Source organism: Glycine soja, chromosome 7 (assembly GCF_004193775.1).
Source record: "Glycine soja cultivar W05 chromosome 7, ASM419377v2, whole genome shotgun sequence".
In the NCBI taxonomy this organism is placed as follows: Eukaryota; Viridiplantae; Streptophyta; class Magnoliopsida; order Fabales; family Fabaceae; genus Glycine; species Glycine soja.
In genome coordinates, this window is record NC_041008.1 from 27,134,789 (window position 1) to 27,154,399 (window position 19,611).

Genomic DNA, 19,611 nt, shown 5'->3' on the forward strand with positions numbered 1-19,611 from the left:
AGTCCAACAGGGTCTTGGAGTTGCCAAGCTCTAATTACGGGTCTCTGTCAGTTCTACGGAGTACCTGTCACCTCCAGCAAGGGCATCAGGCCCCCTACTAATCGAGCTTTCATCAAGAAGTACTGCGTCTCCAGGCAGGCGCAGGGCGAAACACCACAGCAGCCTGGGGATGGCCGGCAGCGGGCAACAGACGCACCGCCATCACCTCTAGAGTTCACCTCTGCTCATCCACAAAAAGGTTTGAGTATTGCCTACACCACATGGCCGACCAATAGGCGACCAAGTCCAAAGCCAAAGGTAAGCAAAGTACTAGGTCAGTGACCGACAAGTCATAAGGCGTCCAGCTCAAGACGTTAAAGAAGCGCTACTAGGAGGCAACCTAGTACCTTTTGAATCTATGCTTGTTATTTGATCACTTTTTATAGTAGGACGCACCTAGTTTCTCATGATCCTGGGAATTTAAATAAAACAAGCGCAAGCTCGGAAGGTAGTCATACCTCACAAAATATATATATGTATGCTTAGGTAGTGAAAATACCTTAGATATGCATGTATCTAAACAAAAAAACACTTCACAAAATATATATATGTATTTTTAGGTAGAAAGATACCTTAGATATGCATGTATGTAAACAAAAAATACTTCACAAAATATATATATGTATGTTTAGGTAGAAAGATACCTTGGATATGCATGTATATAGCAAAAATACCTTACAAAACATATATATGTATGTTTAGGTAGCAAGATACCTTGGATATGCGTGTATATAGCAAAAATACCTCACAAAAATATACACATGTTTAGGTAGCAAAATACCTCATGAAAAAAAAGGGAAAAAAAAACAAAAAAAAAACAAACAAGAAAAAGAAATGAACTAATGAAAAAACAAGGAAGAAAAAAAAGAAAAATAAGTTGTCTAGCTGAAAAACCAACATGCTTGTGAAAAGAGATGACTTCTAACTTTTCTTTAAAGAAAAATTCGCTGATCATAGCTAGTTTTTGGAAAAAAAATGTGTGTACACCTGAAGGGTGAATGCTGTGAAATTTTCCCGAGTACCCAAAATGGACTCGGATGAATGCACAAATTGATAAAAGAACATATTCTGGAAACATTGGGTTGATTTAAAATAGAGGAAATAAATCCTGAGCCCTAGCATCACATGACCATAAAAATTTGACACTTGAGTGTCCGCATAGGTGCATGCATGACCAGTTTTGCATAAAATTTCCAAATCATCATCTTTGCATTTGTGTCATGGAAATAATGTGGGGCATCCCTTTTATCCTTGAACCAAACCAAACCCCGCCATGTATTATGTCTAGCCATTCTACAAGCTTTGAGCCAAAATCCTGACTCACCATAAACCTTGACCCAGGGTGAGAATGTCAATCCTTACCCTCGGAAGCAAAAAAGAAAAGAAGGAAAATTTCCAATCAAAGAGAAAGCAAAAAGAAAAGAAGGAAAATTTCCAATCAAAGAGAAAGCAAAAAGAAAAGAAAGAAAATTCCCAATCAAAGAATGGGAGAAAGTAAAAAAGGAAGAAGAAGAAGGAAAGAAAGCTCCTGATCAAGGATCGAAAGAAAACAGAAGAAATGTGCAGAAAGGTCTTTGGACCGGACAATATATGAACAATACAGAATTGTCACCAAATGAACGAAAAGAAGGAAATGAAACCATGACCTAAAGTGGTCTTCTCCCTTTAATTGCCAACCAAAATCTTGTGTGCTAGCGACTTTTTCGCCCCGCACTAAACCAAAACAGAAAAGGAAAAAAGCCAAAAAAGGGCCAAAAAAAAAGAAGAGGTCAAAAGCCGAAAAACCCACCAAAAGAACCCGTTTCCAAGGGAAGTCCTATTGATCCATGATCACGCATGTAATCTTTGATTTGATAGGAAATGATTTGTAAAATCAAGTCGTGACATATCTATGGTTCGGAATTAGGATGAAACACTTACCTGTGCGAGGTTGATACACTTTGAGTGATTTTCTTCTATTTTAGTTGAACCCAGTGTTTCCTCTAAATGGTCATTTAGAAACGAAATGCTAACATCCAAAATCTCATTTATGGTTATGGGGGATTTCATCAGCATACTCTCCTTCCCCGGTAGACGCATTGTTTTTCACTCAAAAAAGCATATGCTGCTCTAATCAGTTGGAATATTTGTCTCTTTGCTAAAGCATGTTTGCATTTTAGTGGAGAAAACACTGAGACTTTTTCAAGTCTCACAAGTTATCCAGAACTATGTAGGTTTGAGTTCCTCATTTGAGGATACGTAGGAGCAAAAGCCTTGCTTTTGTCGACCACACCGCTTTTTGGTAGCCCACGGAGACACCTTACGGTTATCCGCACCTCGTCATTCAGTGACCCCAAGTGTGATTGATGAGCAGAGGCCAATGTGGTCATCTGCGCCCTTTCCGGAGATGTCAGCATCTTCCGATGGAGACTTTTTCAAGTCTCACAAATTATCCAGAACTATGTAGGTCCGAGTTCCTCATTTGAGGATACGTAGGAGCAAAAGCCTTGCTTTTGTCGACCACACCGCTTTTTGTTACCATGACCCAAGAGCTGGTAGCCCGCGGAGACACCTTACGGTTACCCGCACCTCGTCATTCAGTGACCCCAAGTGTGATTGATGAGTAGAGGCCAATGTGGTCATCTGCGCCCTTTCTGGAGGTGTCAGCATCTTCCGGTGGAGACTTTTTCAAGTCTCACAAGTTATCAAGAACTACGTAGGTCTGAGTTCCTCATTGGAGGATACGTAGGAGCAAGAGCCTCGCTTTTGTCGGCCACCTTCACAAGTTCTGTCATGCTGACACTGGAGTCACGTGACATGCGGAGATACCCAAGTGGTTGTCCGCACTTTCAAAACTTTATGTGCTATCTGTAAGACGAAAAGCCTGACAGCACGCAGAGACTAAAGTCGTCTTCTGCGCCCTTCGTCAATCGCAGCCGACAAGCCCGTTGACACGCGAAGATTTACGTCATCTTCCGCGCTCACAAGATCTGTCATACTGACATTTGAGTCACGCTGACGGGCGGAAATACCCGAGTGGTTATCCGTATAAACATTCTTTTTTGCTGTCTGTAAGACGAAAAGCCTGACAGCACGCAGAGACTAACGTCGTCTTCTGCGCCCTTCGTCAATCGCGGCCGACAAGCCCGTTGACACGCGAAGATTTACGTCATCTTCCGCGCTCACAAGATCTGTCATACTGACATTTGAGTCACGCTGACGGGCGGAAATACCCGAGTGGTTATCGGTATAAACATTCTTTTTTGTTGTCTGTAAGACGAAAAGCCTGACAGCATGCAGAGACTAACGTTGTCTTCTGCGCCCTTCGTCAATCGCGGCCGACAAGCCCGTTGACACGCGGAGATTTACGTCATCTTCCGCGCTCACAAGATCTGTCATACTGACTTTTGAGTCACGCTGACGGGCGGAAATACCCGAGTGGTTATCCGTATAAACATTCTTTTTTGCTATCTGTAAGACGAAAAGCCTGATAGCACGCAGAGACTAACGTCGTCTTCTGCGCCCTTTGTCAATCGCGGCCGACAAGCCCGTTGGCACGCGGAGATTTACGTCATCTTCCGCGCTCACAAGATCTGTCATACTGACTTTTGAGTCACGCTGACGGGCGGAAATACCCGAGTGGTTATCCGTATAAACATTCTTTTTTGCTATCTGTAAGACGAAAAGCCTGATAGCACGCAGAGACTAACGTCGTCTTCTGCGCCCTTCGTCAATCGCAGCCGACAAGCCCGTTGACACGCAGAGATTTACATCATTTTCCGCGCTCACAAGATCTGTCATACTGACTTTAGAGGCACGCTGACGGGCGGAAATACCCGAGTGGTTATCCGTATAAACATTCCTTTTTGCTATCTGTAAGACGAAAAACCTGATAGCATGCAGAGACTGACATCGTCTTATGCACCCTTTGTTCCCCCGGGGACAACAAGTCATTTGCATGCGGAGATTTTATGGTCACCCGCGACTCTCGTCAACCGAGAGGAACGAAATTAGTGTCTTATCTTTACTTCCCTTTTATCTCCAATAAAAGACAAGTAAAGAGGGGCAACTGTCATACCCTAATTTCGTCCGGGGACCTTGGCTTGGTGGCATGCAACTTGTATTTGGTCATTTTGAGGTGCTTGGCACCCATCATTAGGCAATTTGTGAAGTTCCGTGATGTCCCGAAAACCGAAAGAAAGTATTGATGCACAATTTGTAAGGTTCCGTGACACACCGGAAATCAAAAGGAAGCATCGTTGCACAATTAGTGAGGTTCCGTAAGTCAAAAAAGGGATGATTATGTAATCCGCAAGGTTTCGTAACATTACGAAAAGAAAACAAGTATCGTTACGAAATTCGTAAGTTTTCGTAACTTTACGAAAAAAGAATTACCAAAAAAAGGGTAAAGGGGGTGTATTTAGTAAAATGGGGGTTGCAAATAGTAATTTCCGAATCTGGGCCCTTCTAGAGGTTTCTGGGCAATTTCTTGCTTAAGGTTGAAGCAACGTAGCTTGCCTGGGCGAGCTAGGTGGCCACCACACCCCCCGTTGTGTTGAAAAATGAGATTTCGGGGCTTCCGGGACACCCGTAATGCTTCCGTAACTTTTCCGTAAATTACGAAAGAAGAGGGGTGAACTTATCAAAATTGGGGGGGTGCAAATAGCAATTTTGAAATTTTGAATTGGGCCTTCCAGAATGTTTTTTGAAGCTGGGTTGCTTCCTCTGGAAGCAACCTAGCTCGCCCAGGCGAGCTGGGCGGCAACCTCCTCCCCCTTTTTCCTATAAATAGGCTGAAAGGGGCTGTTCTAAGGATCCCTCAGCCCCCTGGCTATGTATTTCAGCTGTTTTGGGTGAAAAAAATTGTTTCCGTGAAGAAAATCCAAGCCGAGGTTCTTCCGTAACACTTCCGAGATGTTTCCGTAAGCAAATCCGTGAAGGTTTTCGTCCGTTCTTCACCGTTCTTCATCTGTTCTTCGTTCTTCAACGGGTAAGTTTTCGAATCCGAGACTTTCAATTCATTTCTTTTTTTTTTAAGCTTTCATCTTTATTTCGTTCATTTTCGATTTCTTTTCTTCGGTCTTTAACGCGCTTTTACCGTTTATTTAAGCCGTTTTCTCACCTAATAAATGATAAAATGAATTTCAACCGATCATTTGTGTTGTAATCTCATTTAATCACCTTTAAAACGAAATCTAACCGATCGTTCACGCTATAACCTCGGTTAAACCAAAAAAAGTAAAATAATCAAAATATCATGAAAAATAATAATAAAATAATCAAAATATCTTTGAACCAAATAACCAAAAAAATCAATCGGACGTTTTTCTTTGAAAGTTTCCTTGAATGAATTGATTAATAACCAAAGTGAAACTAAGACTAAAATAGACTCACAAATCAAGTTTTGTCCGAAAAATCACTAAAAACCGTTTTAAGGTCCAACGCCTTAAACGGTCCTCTTTGCTTTTATCGGTTAACATGGACCGTTCAAAAGCATAAAATCAACATGTAACTTTACCGCTTTTGAAAGAACTACGTAGGTCTGATTTCCTCATCACAAATTGAGGAATACGTAGGAGCAAAGGGAAAACACCCTTGTGGACCACAAAAAGAGAAAAATATAAAAAGGGCATAAAAGATATAAGAACGTAAAGGGAACGTAAAAATCAAAGTCATGTTTGCACATTCGATTAAAGGCTGTCGTCCCTTGTGACGGACGTGTGGGGTGCTGACACCTTCCCCGTGCGTAAATACAACTCCCGAACCTTTCACTTAAAAGTTCGTAGATCGCGTCTTTTCCGGTTTTTCCGACGTTTTCCTCAAATAAACGTTGGTGGCGACTCCGCGCGTATTCCTTTCGTGGAACACGCATCCCGTGAGTCGTGCGTCGCCCTCCCGCCGAAGGGTAGGTTGCGACAGTGGCGACTCCGCGCATTTTCCTCCTTTGGAAAATGCACCCGCGAACCTCGCCTCGCTCGCCCGCAAAAGGGTAGGTTGCGACAGCTGCCGTCCCTTGTGTCGGACGCGTAGGGTGCTAATACCTTCCCCGTGCGTAAAAATAACTCCCAAACCTTTCACGATTAAAGTTCGTAGACCACACATTCTGGTTTTTCCAACGTTTTCCTCGAATAAATGTTGGTGGCGACTTTGCGCGCCTTCCTCCCTTGGAAGACGAACCTGTGAGCCCTGTGTCGCCCTCCCGTCGAAGGGTAAGTTGCGACGGAGGTCAATTACAACATCAGGCAAAACCACTACATTACAATGATTAAATAAAAAACCAACACTTCATAGAGGCCATTTAAATTTAAATCCTTTTTAATGGTTTTAGTCAGTTATTTTCCAGTAATTGGAGCTATCATTTATTTGATCAACTTTTCTAATTGGGGCTTCCACTGATCTTTCTCACATTCCAAATCATTTGAGGTATGAGTTTCCCATCTTTTTTTCTTAATAGGTGCCATTACTACATTTTCTCAAATACATTCATTTCCATTTAATTTTTCTTTTACAATCACTCATCCATCATAACATTCTCACAACGTTTATTCTCTTGGTGGCCTTTCATTGCTCATTCTTAATATTTAGTACTGTAAAGCAAGAAACCAGATAACAAAAGGGAAAAGTAGAAAACCATAGTATAAAGTGTTACCAATTTAAATAGCATCCTTTGATATTAGCTTACGAAGTCATCAACATTCCAGGCTTTAAAATGCCTTTAATATATTTGCGAACCTACTTAGAAATAAAGAATATACTAAGCTACTATTATAACACCAAGCTTTATCAAAGAATAAATATACTTCTTAACATTTCACTTGAATGTAAAATAAAATCAGATGAAACAAGGGAAATAAAGAAAAGGAAAGTAACCTTGCGTTAAAATCTAATGGAAGTATAAGGAATGAAAGAGCATAGGTGAAAACATTTTTCTACAAATTAGCTTTCCTTTTAATGTTTTCCATAAATTCTCGGAGAATAAAAAATAAGGGGTCAGACCCATATTAATTTTACCTCCACTTCCAACTCTTCATTTCCTCCTCCATACCCAAACAATAAATAGTGGCAATCTTGTCCAATTTTATTTTTCCAAAATTAGCCATTAAAATAAAGGGTTAAAGCTGGAAAGTAAGACTAAAATTACAACCTAATGATGAACTTCTGCCATTCGACGAACTGAATCATATAATGGCTTCTACAGGCGCTCCAATTCTGTTTTCTCCTTTGATGTAGTTCTACATAGTTTACTATCATAAATATTCTAAATAGGTCTTTGGAGGACACTCACGAAGGGAACCCCTTTTGTATCTTTCCATATTCTGGAAACAGCTCATCAGATTTCGAAGAAGTTGTTAATTTATGCACTCTTGACACTATGTTCAACATGGCCAATGAGTTGCTCATGTGATGCGATCTCTGAAGCAACTTCTTCTTGATTTTATCCCTCACGTGCCCTATGTTGTACATAAAGCCATCGAGGCACATGTACAAGTCGGTCATTGCTCCACTCAGCAGTGTTTACAACTCATGGTGCTGCTTTGACCCTATGTTGCTCTTGATGGAGAGATTGTCGATGGTGGCTTTGAGCTTAAGAATGTTTTTGTCACGCCAATGGTGGCCTGAACTGATCGGATTGCCTGTGCCATGTACCAATTCAGACCAACCCAGTCTTTGAAGCACACCGTCGCCTTCAACCGCTTTGGTTCACCATCGTCACTGTCATAAAAACTCACTATCGCCTCGTCACACTCTCTTAGAAACGGCTACGCCTCCGACTTGACCGAACCTGGCTCGCCACTTCTTGAGAAGGACGATGAGTCCCCTACACCACGTCATCTAATTCCCTCTCTTCCATACTTTCTCCCGAAGCTAGCAGCATATGATCTAGTGTCACTCTTTCTCCGTGGAGTGGTGGACCGAATTTAAAAAGGGGACACGAGGGAGAGGAGCAGATGCCAGGGGGGGTGATTTGGAGGGAGGGGAGGGGAAGGGGTTTGGTGTTTGGGTTGAGGTATGTGGAGGGAGAGGAATGAACACGAGAGAATAAAAAGTTGAAAACAAAAAATATGCGAGGAGTGGAACAAACGCAAGAGAACGTGGAACCACGAGAAAATATAGATCCACTCGCGATGGTTTTTCTGTAAAACTGACATTGATGATCTAATTTCAAGGACGATTGATCGAGGCCGTACCCGAATCAAATAAACATGAAAATGCAGTAACTAGGAAGTGATCCTAGGTCGTTTCCCAACGAGCAGTGACAAGCCAAATGTTCATAATATACTTGCAGCAACAGTAACAGTAACGATGGGGGGGGGGGGGGGGTTGTTTGCTTTTGTAAATTAAACAGCGAATATATGTGAATTAGAAAATATCAGAATTAAAACACGTTGCTTCCCCTTGATTCACAAGCAAGTCTCTTATCCTAGGTTACGAGAGTTTATCCTTTATCAGTTTAACCACTTAATCCAACCCTAAATTAAATTACTAAGCGAAATTCAACATAAGGCATTCATTATGTGATTAAGCATCACATACACCAATTACTCATAAACGATCATTAAGCATGAACGTAAATTAAGCGCAGAGACAATTAATCAAGCACTATGCATGCATGAATTAAAAGCAACAAATTCAAAGTAATTAGTGAAGAGGAAAAACTAAACAGAATTTAACAGTAATAATAGAACCTCAAAGAGAACTGTGCTTGATCCTCAAGGGAAAACAACGCTGCGGACTTAGCCTTCCATTAATCAAATAGAGAATGAAATTTTATTGATAAAACTAAAAGTCTGAACTGGAATTGAAAAAAAACGAAAATAAAAGAGAAAGAGAAGAGAGACTAAAACTAAAAACGAAAAATAGAAGAGAGAGAGGAGAGAGAGAGAGAGTCTTCCGCGAGGGAGAGAGGGGGGCCCCTAAACTAGAACCTTGGTGCTGTTATATAGTTTTTTTCAGCCCCAAAGCTTACAAATATGTTTTAAATCCAAGCCCATAAGTAAAATCAAATCAAATCTAGATAAGATAAGATAAGATAAGATCTAGATGAAATAATATCTAGATGAGATCAAATCTAAATAATATCTTGATAAGATAAGATCTAATTTTATAGAATAAATTAGTCTGCCCTCTTCAAGTCCAAGCCCAATTCTAGATTCAAGCCCAATGCTAGATTCAAGCCCAATGCTTCATTAATTCCTGAAATTAGATTAAAAACATCAAATTAGCTGAATGGGCCCAAATAATAAAACTGCCTAATTAATTGACAATTAAGACCAATCAATAATTAAAATGGTGCAAAAAGGGTTTAGAAAATAGAAGAAAATGATGGCACATCAAAACCCCCCATACTTAGCCTTTTGCACTCCTAGGCAAAATGAAACAAAGAACAAAATCCAAGGATATCAGAGGGAGACAAACAAAAACATTCACATATTTCTCAATGAACATCAAGGAATAAAAGGAATGGGTAACATCTAACATAAGGAGATCCAAAAAGTCAAGACATTCATGAAAATCATCCAAGCAACCCAATCATGGCAAAATAGTTAATCAGCTCAAGAATGAAAAGTGATAAAGCCTCACAAGATATACACTCTATCTCTCAAGTGTCTAGGCTACTATTTACCCTCAAAGCACCCATGAAAGCAAACACCACATAAACTTGGCAAGATTCTAAAATTGACAATCAACCATAAACACAAGCACATGAGGATCAAAAGGTCTTTTAAGGTTGTAATGGGGCCAAGGACAAGGTATGGAGAAATATGGAATAAGTGGCTAAATCCCAAAGGAATAGAGGAGCAAAGGGGAATAAGTGCATATTAAGAAAAAAAAATAAGAAAATAAAAAGAAGTAAAGATAAAAATTAAACATGAAGAGTAGAACCAAGAGTTTCATCATTCTTGTGCCATTAAAGATCTTATTCACTCAACTTTATTGCTTTTTTTTTTGTTTTTTTTTTTTCGAATTTTTTTTTTTTTTTTTTTTTTTTTTTTGCCTTTGAGAAACAACATTTCATTCAGCATGTCCAACATTTAACCAATATACAATGTACATCAAGTATGGCCCAAAATACATCATGAAGCATAGCCAACAAAACAAGTTGTCCAATGAAACAAAAACCCCCCACACTTATTCCCAAAACAATTCCAAAGCTCCAAAATTCCTTAAGGATATGGTAATATCATGGTTTTTCACTTAAGGCTTGTAGTGAGCTTCAAAACAAGGAAAGGGAAACAAGGCTCAAAAGGGCTATCAAAGGAATTAATTCAAGGTAAGTCCATTTGGCTAGAAGCTTATAAGAACAAAATTGCCTTAATCATTTCCAAATATGCATGTGAATTAGGACGCATCAACAAGAATCAAGCCAAGGCTATTGTGCAAGCAATCAATGGGGCAAAACACACCAAATGATTATAATGATGGATGGCTCAAATTCTCACAAAGGTAAAATCATCACTTTCAAATTGAGCTTTCAAAACTATCATGACATGTAGAGAAGAATCAAGGATTTCAAGTCACAAAATGTCAAGAACTTTTATTTTCAAAACATTTACCCATTTCTTGAACATATCCTATAATTCAAAGAAAAACATGCAAAGTCGTACGTGCACACAAAATTGACCCAAAATATTAAACTGAAAATCCGACGAAACTAACAACATTAACAAATTAACACAACTAACAAATTAACAAAACCAACAAAACTAGCAAAACCAAAGAACACTCCCCCCCCCCCCCCCCATACTTAAACAACACATTGTCCTCAATGTAGCACAATTAAAAGATTAAAAACAATTAAATCATCAAAGAGAATCGGACAAGTGTAATAAAAGCAAAGAAGGAGATAGGAAAAGAAAAACTCCCTAAGTCATGGTGGAGGAAGAGTAGGGTGGAGTAAGGAAGTCTCTTCCACCACTACGTCCACTAAAGAAGGGTTCGTGAGGAATGGCTTAAGTCGATGTCCGTTGACCTTGAAGCTCTTGTTTGTGGAGTCGCTTTTGATCTCAACTGTACCATAAGGAAAAACATTAGTAACAACAAAAGGACCAATCCACTTAGACCTCAACTTACCACTCATGAGTCCAAGCCTAGAATTATACAATAACACTTTTTGCCCAACCACAAAGTCTTTTTTAACTATCATGCTATCATGGAACTTCTTGGTCTTTTCTTTGTAGAACTTGGCATTCTCGTAGGCGTCTAGGCGGATTTCATCTAACTCACTCAGTTGCAACTTCCTTTCCTCGCCAGCTTGATCCATAGAGAAGTTGCAAGTCTTCACTGCCCAGTATGCTTTGTGCTCAATTTCCACTGGAAGATGACATGCCTTTCCAAAGACAACCCGATAAGGAGACATTCCTATGGGTGCTTTGTAGGCAGTCCGATGTGCCCAGAGAGCATCATCAAGCCTGGTACTCCAATCTTTCCTGCTTGGCTGCACAATCTTCACAGCAAAACACCCAAGACTGAAACAGGGACTTTGTTTGTATTTAGATTAATGCAAACCCAATTTAAAAGCAAGAGATAAGAATTTAAAATAGAAGATAGAAGATAAGGTAAAGAAAAGATAAGATATTTAAAGATAAAATTAGAAGATAAAAGAAAAGATAAGATATTTAAAGATAAAATTCGAAGATAAAAGATTGAAAGATCAAAATAGAAGATAAAGATAATAGATAAGATAAGATAAAAAATTTAAAGATAAGATATGATAAAATATTTAAATTGCGATAAAGATAACTACTTCTAAGAAATTCAAATAAATAAGATCTAAATCTACTAAATCTAAATACTTACTCCTAAAACCTAACAGTAAAAAATAAGGAATAACTACTTCTAAGGAAGACCGACAATGAAAATAAGGACTAAAATCTATATATTAAAATCGCTAAAACCTGACAAGTCTAATTAGCCTAGATATATGGATTCTGGATTTGTCTGTTATCAATACCAGTGAACTAATCAACACTAACACACATACTAACACAATACTAACAATTAAACATAAAACACGAAAGGATTAAACACACAACAATAGCTAGCTATTATGAACCTTTGGACACTGCTCCCCGGCAACGGCGCCAAATTTGATCGAGGCCGTACCCGAATCAAATAAACATGAAAATGCAGTAACTAGGAAGTGATCCTAGGTCGTTTCCCAACGAGCGGTGACAAACCAAATGTTCATAATATACTTGCAGTAACAGTAACAGTAACGATGGGGGGGGGGGGGTTGTTTGCTTTTGTAAATTAAACAGCGAATATATGTGAATTAGAAAATATCAGAATTAAAACACGTTGCTTCCCCTTGATTCACAAGCAAGTCTCTTATCCTAGGTTACGAGAGTTTATCCTTTATCAGTTTAACCACTTAATCCAACCCTAAATTAAATTACTAAGCGAAATTCAACATAAGGCATTCATTATGTGATTAAGCATCACATACACCAATTACTCATAAACGATCATTAAGCATGAACGTAAATTAAGCGCAGAGACAATTAATCAAGCACTAAGCATGCATGAATTAAAAGCAACAAATTCAAAGTAATTAGTGAAGAGGAAAAACTAAACAGAATTTAACAGTAATAATAGAACCTCAAAGAGAACTGTGCTTGATCCTCAAGGGAAAACAACGCTGCGGACTTAGCCTTCCATTAATCAAATAGAGAATGAAATTTTATTGATAAAACTAAAAGTCTGAACTGGAATTGAAAAAAAACGAAAATAAAAGAGAAAGAGAAGAGAGACTAAAACTAAAAACGAAAAATAGAAGAAAGAGAGAGGAGAGAGAGAGAGAGTCTCCCGCGAGGGAGAGAGGGGGGCCCCTAAACTAGAACCTTGGTGCTGTTATATAGTTTTTTTCAGCCCCAAAGCTTACAAATATGTTTTAAATCCAAGCCCATAAGTAAAATCAAATCAAATCTAGATAAGATAAGATAAGATAAGATCTAGATGAAATAATATCTAGATGAGATCAAATCTAAATAATATCTAGATAAGATAAGATCTAATTTTATAGAATAAATTAGTCTGCCCTCTTCAAGTCCAAGCCCAATTCTAGATTCAAGCCCAATGCTAGATTCAAGCCCAATGCTTCATTAATTCCTGAAATTAGATTAAAAACATCAAATTAGCTGAATGGGCCCAAATAATAAAACTGCCTAATTAATTGACAATTAAGACCAATCAATAATTAAAATGGTGCAAAAAGGGTTTAGAAAATAGAAGAAAATGATGGCACATCAACGATTTTGGGAAAAACCGTCTTTGAAAAGATGTTTTAAAGATAGTTTTGCAACAACAGTCTTTGAAAAGTTGAAATTATTTACAAAAATGTCACTACTATCCAAATTATGATGGTTTTTTTACAACCATTTTTACATACGCGTCGTAAAAAACACTTTTTTAGTAGGGTCATATTCAAAGGTCCATTTCATAATACCCTCATTTTCCTTATCAATCACTTCTAGTGCGCCCCTTAAACTCTTGTAACCCTCACTAATTTGCCCATCAAACAAGTTGTATGATATTGTCTTGTTATCACCATCTATAGCTTCAATTTTCTCCTTAAGCACTTGTTTTTCTACCTTCTACACGGTTTCACAAATACAATATATTTTTTTGTTAGAAAAATGCAAATCAAGTTAAATATATAAGAGTTTAATGGATACATATATTGTAATGTGTAAATATAAAATTTTTACACTGTCAATCAATTAAAAATCATGTCTATTATAACTTTAAATATAATTATTATCAAAATCAACAAATTTATCATATATATAATAATTTTTTATTAGATGATAATGTAAAAAATACTATGAGTGCGCATCCTATTTTCTTGATATATAAGCCATCACAACAAAAGATGAGTATTGGGTGTGTTAATTCATCCAACCTTTGCATAATTAACAAACATATTCAATTAATTAATTTGAGTAACATGATTTTCGTTTGTGAACTGTCCAGGCTCCACAAAGTATACGTGTCATGCTACGTGGCACTCTGTTACACTCGTCAACCCTCCATGTCAACCCTGGCGCAAGAGCACGGACACCCAGCCCTTAACAGCTGGACTCACCAACCGACAGATTATCTCCAACCTCTTAATTATTTGAATGTATTGTCATCCCTTTATCTCTTGGCAGGTATTCAATTATCTATAAGACTACTCATTATCTGTAAGTAACAATTATATACTAGTAATTATCTCTAAGCTACATGTTATTTGTAACATATCTATAAGCTACTTTTATCTATTGGCTATCATCTACTAGCCGATAATTACCTCTAAGGGCTATTACGTCACTGTCGCAACCTACCCTTCGGCGGGAGGGCGACGCGGGGCTCGCGGGTGCGTCTTCCAAGAAAGGAATACGCACGGAGTCGCCACCAATGTTTATTTGAGGAAAACATCGGAAAAACCGGAAAAGACGTAGCCTACGAACTTTAAGTGAAAGGATCGGGAGTTGTATTTACGCACGGGGAAGGTATTAGCACCCCACGCGTCCGTCACAAGAGACGGCGGCCTTTAATCAAATGTGCAAATATGACTTCAATTTATATTCTTTTCCCTTTTTACGTTCTTATTTCTTTTTTATGCCTTTTTATGTTTTTATCTTTTTGTGGTCGACAAGGGCGTTTCCCTTTGCTTCTACGTATTCCTCAATTGTGATGAGAAAATCAGACCTACATAGATCTTTTGTGAACAAAGCATTTTGGTTAAGTTATTTTTTAGTTTTTATTGAATGAAAGGTCATTTAAGGCGTTGGACCATTAGACAATCTTTCGATTCTTTTGAAAAGTGAGAAAACATTAAGGCATTGGACCATTAATGATTTCTTTATTTTTGAAAGAGGTAACAAAGTTACATATTGATTTTAGGCTTTTTAGAAATCTACACTTAACCAATAAAAGCGGAAAAGACCATTTCAAGGCGTTGGACCTTTGAAAATGGCTTTTTTAGGCGATGACAAAAGTTTGGTTTATGAATTGATTTTAGCCTTAGTTTCACTTTGGTTATTAGTCGATTCGATTTAAGAAAGAGAAATCCCAAAGAAAAAATGTCCGATTGATTTTTTTGATTTATTTTACTAAAAGATATTTTTTATTATTATATTATTATTTTACCTCTTTTTGGTTTTCAACGTGGTTACGACATGACCGAACGGTCGGATTTCATTTTAACAGAAATTAACGGATGTTACAATTCAAATGATCGGTGGAAATTTATTTTATTTTTGATTAGGCGAGAAAATGACTTAAGTAAATGACTAAAGCACGTTAAAAATGGAAGAAAAGAAAACTGAAAGTAAACGAAATTAAAGTGAAAGTACACAAAATAAGAAATGAATTGAAAGTCTCGGATTCGAAAACTTACCCGTTGAAGAATGAAGAACGAATGAAGAACGGTGAAGAATGACGAAGAACGATGAAGAATTTCCAAAGAATCGCTTACGGAGGCAAGGGGTCTTGAACATTTTGAAACAGCTCCCCCTCCCCTATTTATAGGAAAAAAGGGAAGTGCTTGCCGCCGAGAGACTTAATGAAGAAGATTTCTAAGCGCACCCGAATTACTAAGTTCACCCCTCTTTTCGTATTTTACGGAAAAGTTACGGAAGCCTAACGGAAGTGTTTCGGATTTGATTTTCATCTTTTTTGTCTTCCCTTTCACCAATGTTAAGTGGAATATGCTTACCCAAGATTTTTGAAAATTTTACGGAAGCCACGGAAGCCCAGGAAACCATTTTTCAAAAATGTGGAGGAGCTTGCCGCCCAGTTGCTTCCTCCTTAAGCAACCCAACTTCCAAAATGTTCCAGAAGGGCCTAGACTTGAATTTCTATTTACACCCCTATCTTGATAAGTTCCCCCCTTCTTTGCTGATTCTTTTTCCGTAACGTTACGGAACCTTACGGATTACGTAACGATACTTGTTTTCTTTCCGTAATGTCACAAAACTTTACGGATTACGCAACCATCCCTTTTTTTTTTATTTCCGGAATGTTACGGAACCTCACGAATTGTGCAATGATGCTTTCTTTTGATTTCTGGCATGTCACGGAACTTCACGAATTGCCTAACGATGGGTGCCAAGTACCTTGAAGTGGTCAAACGAAAGTTGCATGCCACCAAACAGTGGTCCCCGGATGAAATTAGGGTATGGCAGTTGCCCCTCTTTACTTGTCTTTTATTGGAGATAAAAGGGAAGTAAAGATAAGACACTAATTTCGTTCCTCTCGGTTGACGAAAGTCACGGGTGACCATAAGATATCTCCGCATGCAACTGACTCGCTGTCCCTGGATGACAAAGGCGCAGAATTCGTCTATGCGCATTTACCACCCAACTTGCTGCTCTTGGATGATAAAGGTAAAAATGCGAGACCAACTGGTTCCCGCATGTCATCGGGCCCGCCGCCTCTGGATGACAAAAGGTGCAGAAGACGACGTTAGTCTCTGCGTGCTATCATACTTTGAGTCTTAGAGATAGCAAAAAAAGGTTTAAACGGATAACCACTCGGGTATCTCCGCATGTCACGTGACTCCAGTGTTAGTATGACAAAAATTGTCTGCGTGGAAGATGAAGTAAATCTCCACGTGTCAACGGGCTTGTTGGCCGCGATTGACAAAGGGTGCAAAAGACGATGTTAGTCTCTGCGTGATATCATGCTTTGAGTCTTAGAGATAGAAAAAGAAAGTTTAAACGGATAACCACTTGGGTATCTCCGCATGTCACGTGACTCCAGTGTCAGTATGACAGAAATTGTCTGCGCGGAAGATGACGTAAATCTTTGCGTGTCAACGGGCTTGTTGGCCGCGATTGATAAAGGGTGCAGAAGACGACATTAGTCTCTGCGTGCTATCATGCTTTGAGTCTTAGAGATAACAAAAGAAAGTTTAAACGGATAACCACTCGGGTATCTCCGCATGCCACGTGACTCCAGTGTCAGTATGACAGAAATTGTCTGCGCGGAAGATGACGTAAATCTCCGTGTGTCAATGGGCTTGTTGGCCGTGAATGACAAAGGGTGCAGAAGATGACGTTAGTCTCTGCGTGCTATCATGCTTTGAGTCTTAGAGATAGAAAAAGAAAGTTTAAACTGATAACCACTCGGGTATCTCCGCATGTCACGTGACTCCAGTGTCAATATGACAGAAATTGTGGGGCGGCCGACAAAAGCGAGGCTCTTGCTCCTACGTATCCTCAATAAGGAACTCAGACCTACGTAGTTTTGGATAACTTGTGAGACTAAAAGTAGTCTCGGTGTTTTCTTCACTAAAATGTGAACATGCTTTAGTAAAGAGAGAAAACTTCCAACTAATCAGAGCAACATATGCTTTTCAGATGAAAAACAATGTGTCTACCGGGTAAGGGAAGTATACTGATGAAATCTTCTCATAACCATAAATGAGATTTTGGATGTTAGCATTTCGCTTCTAAATGAGCATTTAGAGGAAACACTGAGTTCAACAAAAATAGAAGAAAATCACTCAAAGTGTATCTATCTCACACGGGTAAGTGTTTCATTCTAATTCCGAACCATAGATATGCCATGACTTGATTTTGCAAATTATTTCCTATCAAATCAAAGATTACATGCATGATCATGGATCAATAGGACTTTTTCTTGGGAATGGTGTTTATTTGGTGGGAACTTTGGCTTTGAGTGTTTTTGACTTTTTCCTTTTCTGTTTTTGTTTAGTGTGAGGTGAACAAGTCACCGACGCACATGATTTAGGTTGGCAATCAAAGGGAGAGGACCACTTTAGGTCGTGGTTTCCTTTCTTTTACTTGGTGACAATTCTGTATTGTTCAGATATTGTCTGATCCAAAGACTTTTCTTCATATTTCTTCTGTTTTTATTCCGATCCTTGATCGGGAATTTTCTTTTTTTTTTTTGCTTTCTCTCGCTCTTTGATTGGGAATTTTCTCTTTTTGCTTCCCCTTTTTTGTTTTCTTTTGAGGGCAATGATTGACATTCTCACCCTGGGTCAAGATTTATGGTAAATTGGGATTTTGGCTCAAGGCTTGTAGCATTGCTGAACTTGATATATGTCAGGGTTTGGTTTGGTCCCAGGATAAAAGAGGATGTCCCACATTATTTCCATGAAAAAAATGCAATAATAATGATTTGGAAATTTTATGCAAAACTAATCATGCATGCACCTATGTGGACACTCAAGTGTCGAAAATTTTTTGGTCATGTGATGCTAGGGCTCATAATTAATTTTCCCTATTTTAGTCAACCCAGTGTTTCCAAAATATGTTCTTTTATCAATTTGTGCATTCATCCGAGTCTATCTTGGGTGTTTGGAAAAACTTTCACAGCATTTACCCTTCAAATGTGTACACACATTTTTTCTCAAAAACTGGTTATGATTAGTGAATTTTTCAAAGAAAAGTTGGAAATTATCTCTTTTCACGAGCATGTTTTTTAGCTAGACAACTCTTTATTCTTATTATTTCCCTTTTTCCTTCCTTCTTTTTCTTTCCTTACTTGCTCTCTTTTCCTTTTTCTCTTTTTTTCTTTTTTAAGTTATTTATCATTTGTTCATTTCCTCTCTCTTCTTCTTTTTTTTTTCTTTTTTTCTTTTTCCATGAGGTATTTTGCTACCTAAACATGTGTATATTTTTGTGAGGTATTTTACTATATACATGCGTGTCCAAGGTATCTTGCTACCTAAACATACATATATATGTTTTGTGAGATATTTTTGCTATATACATGCATATCCAAGGTATCTTGCTACCTAAACATACATACATATATATATATATATATATATATATATATATATATATATATATATATATATATTGTGAGATATCTTTTTGCTACATACATGCATATCTAAGGTATCTTGCTACCTAAACACACATACATATATTTTGTGAGGTATGACTACCTTCCTTGCTTGCGCTTGTTTTATTTAAATTCCTAGGATCATGAGCAACTAGGTGTGTCCTACTATGACTTGCGAAACAAAAGGTGATCAAATAACAAGCAGAAATTTAAAAGTTACTAGGTTGCCTCCTAGTAGCACTTCTTTAACGTCTTAAGCTGGACGCATGATGACTTGTCGGTCACGGACCTAGTACTTTGCTTACCTTTGGCTTTGGACTATGGTTGCCTATTGGTCGGTCATGTGTCGTAGGCAATGCTCTAACCTTTTTTGTGGATGAACTGAGATGAACTCTAGAGGTGGTGGTGGTGCGTTTGTTGCCCGCTGCCAGCCATCCCCAGGCTGCAGTGGTGTTTCGCCCTCTACCTGCCTGGGGGCACAATACTTCTTGATGAAAGCTCGATTATTAGGAGGCCTGATGACTTTGCTGGGGGTGACGGACACTCCGTAGAACTGACAGAGGCCCGTAATCAGAGTCGGAAGCCCTAGGACCCTGTTGGACTTCTTTGGGTCCACAGGGTGTCCTGCGGGCGCGATCCCTGCAAACAATAGATGACATCAAAAATCAATTGAGCGATGTGCATACTTACCTATGTCATGATGGTGTGACCTTGCTGGGGGGAACGGGCACCCTGTAGGACTGATAGAGGCCCGTAACCAAAGCTGGAGACCCTAAGGCCCTGTTG

The 19,611-nt window shown here is 38.6% G+C and overlaps 1 pseudogene; it reads right to left on the reverse strand.

Annotated features, from left to right (window-relative positions):
- LOC114417812 overlaps window positions 1-19,611 on the reverse strand; it is a 149,540-nt pseudogene that overhangs the window by 69,562 nt on the left and 60,367 nt on the right.